This window comes from Stomoxys calcitrans, chromosome 5, assembly GCF_963082655.1.
Source record: "Stomoxys calcitrans chromosome 5, idStoCalc2.1, whole genome shotgun sequence".
Lineage (NCBI taxonomy): Eukaryota > Metazoa > Arthropoda > Insecta > Diptera > Muscidae > Stomoxys > Stomoxys calcitrans.
The window spans coordinates 3,075,222-3,076,681 of NC_081556.1; the positions used below are offsets into that span (position 1 = coordinate 3,075,222).

The 1,460-nt window shown below is 39.2% G+C and overlaps 1 long non-coding RNA gene across 1 annotated transcript; it reads left to right on the top strand.

Annotated features, from left to right (window-relative positions):
- Nucleotides 1–247: 247 nt before the first annotated feature.
- Nucleotides 248–1,129, top strand: LOC106082263 (uncharacterized). Its single transcript, XR_001220471.2, has 2 exons — nt 248–899; nt 960–1,129. It is a non-coding gene; the product is annotated as an uncharacterized LOC106082263 (long non-coding RNA).
- Nucleotides 1,130–1,460: the final 331 nt, after the last annotated feature.

Below are 1,460 nucleotides of genomic sequence, written 5' to 3' on the forward strand. Positions count from 1 at the left end.
CTATTTCTTTAGTAATCCCCTAGGTGCTCTTCTAGTTGGCGCCTGAGATGTTCATCTCCCCCGTACCATATCATAGAAATTATTATTATTATTATCCTTTTGGCTTTATCGGAAAGATACAAATTTATGTGATCCATTCAAATGTAAAATTTCAAATTTCCGTTTGTTTTCTCTTCCACCAAAACGGCATTTTTTGTTTTATTCCACCCTCGTAGTTATCGATGGCAGACTTGTAAGTTTAGAATTATTTCCGACTTTTAATTTGAAAATAATATCAACTTTGGAAGTTCGATCAAGCATGAAATTTGTCGCAGCATGTGCCTTTGCTGCATAACAGCGCCCATTTGGAGTTGGGGTATGTGCATAAGTCAATTGAGTGAGTGAGGGCGGCTGACTACTTCTTGGAGTGGCGGTGGAGCGCGACAAAACGGAGATAGTAATAAAAAAGTATCGAAATGTCACAAAAACGCACATTTCCACTTCGACGCCAAAATTAGGGCGTAATTTAATTGTCGACTGGTTGACAGTTGTTTCCAATGAACCAGCACGGAGGCACAAAGAAACTTACTGGCCATAGGCCTCACTGACTGACTGCCTGAATACATGCTGCATTCCCTAGTTACTCGCATTGAAAGGTGAATTATGTTTATGACGCTTGCTCTGCCTGGGAAATCAAACGCAGCAGGAATTGAAATTCATTTCATTGGTCTCTGCAACTTTTAAATTTGTTAATCAATTAAATTTGTTGACAACTATGGGTTTTCGTTTTTTTCTTTGTGTGTGTTGCCTTTCAAATTGAACTAATTTTCCTCCTCCACCCACTTTTCCACAGTCGTCAACAGATGTTGTTTGGAGCGGTTCTTTGGGCGTTTTGTGCCTTTTTTTGAATTGTTGACTGGGTATTTATCATGAATTTACCATGTCAGCAGCGTTCAACGTTTCATTTGTTGTATTTACAGATACATTTTCATGGCGTTTTGACATTTTTCGTGTGGCATCCATAGCAAGAGACAGAGCGTTTGGCTTGCCATTGACAGCTAGTATTTAGAACCTAAAATTTATGTGTGACATGTTTTGGTGCGTTTTTTAGGCCGATGGTTTATTGAAAACTACTCCATTGATCAAGGCATTCCATTGAGTCGTTAATTTTCTGGGTTTCCTCAAATGTTGGTGGCACACGTTTTGGCTCCAAATGACAAAGCTAACTTAAATGAGCAACTGTTTATTGTATTGATGAATAAGAGCGTGTTGCACTCGTCAAGAACTCTTGTGGCCCGAAGGTTGCAAATATTGGTACTACAGGGTAGCCGGTACGAAGTGTATCCAAGTTTTTTCTTCGGAAAGAGCGTAGTCCCTATTATATTTCTTGTAAACGGTTTTAGTCCACTGCATCCCAGTTGACCACAGTGGGTTATTTACTCTGAGAAATGGGGCATCATAAGGAAAAATTACCAAATTTT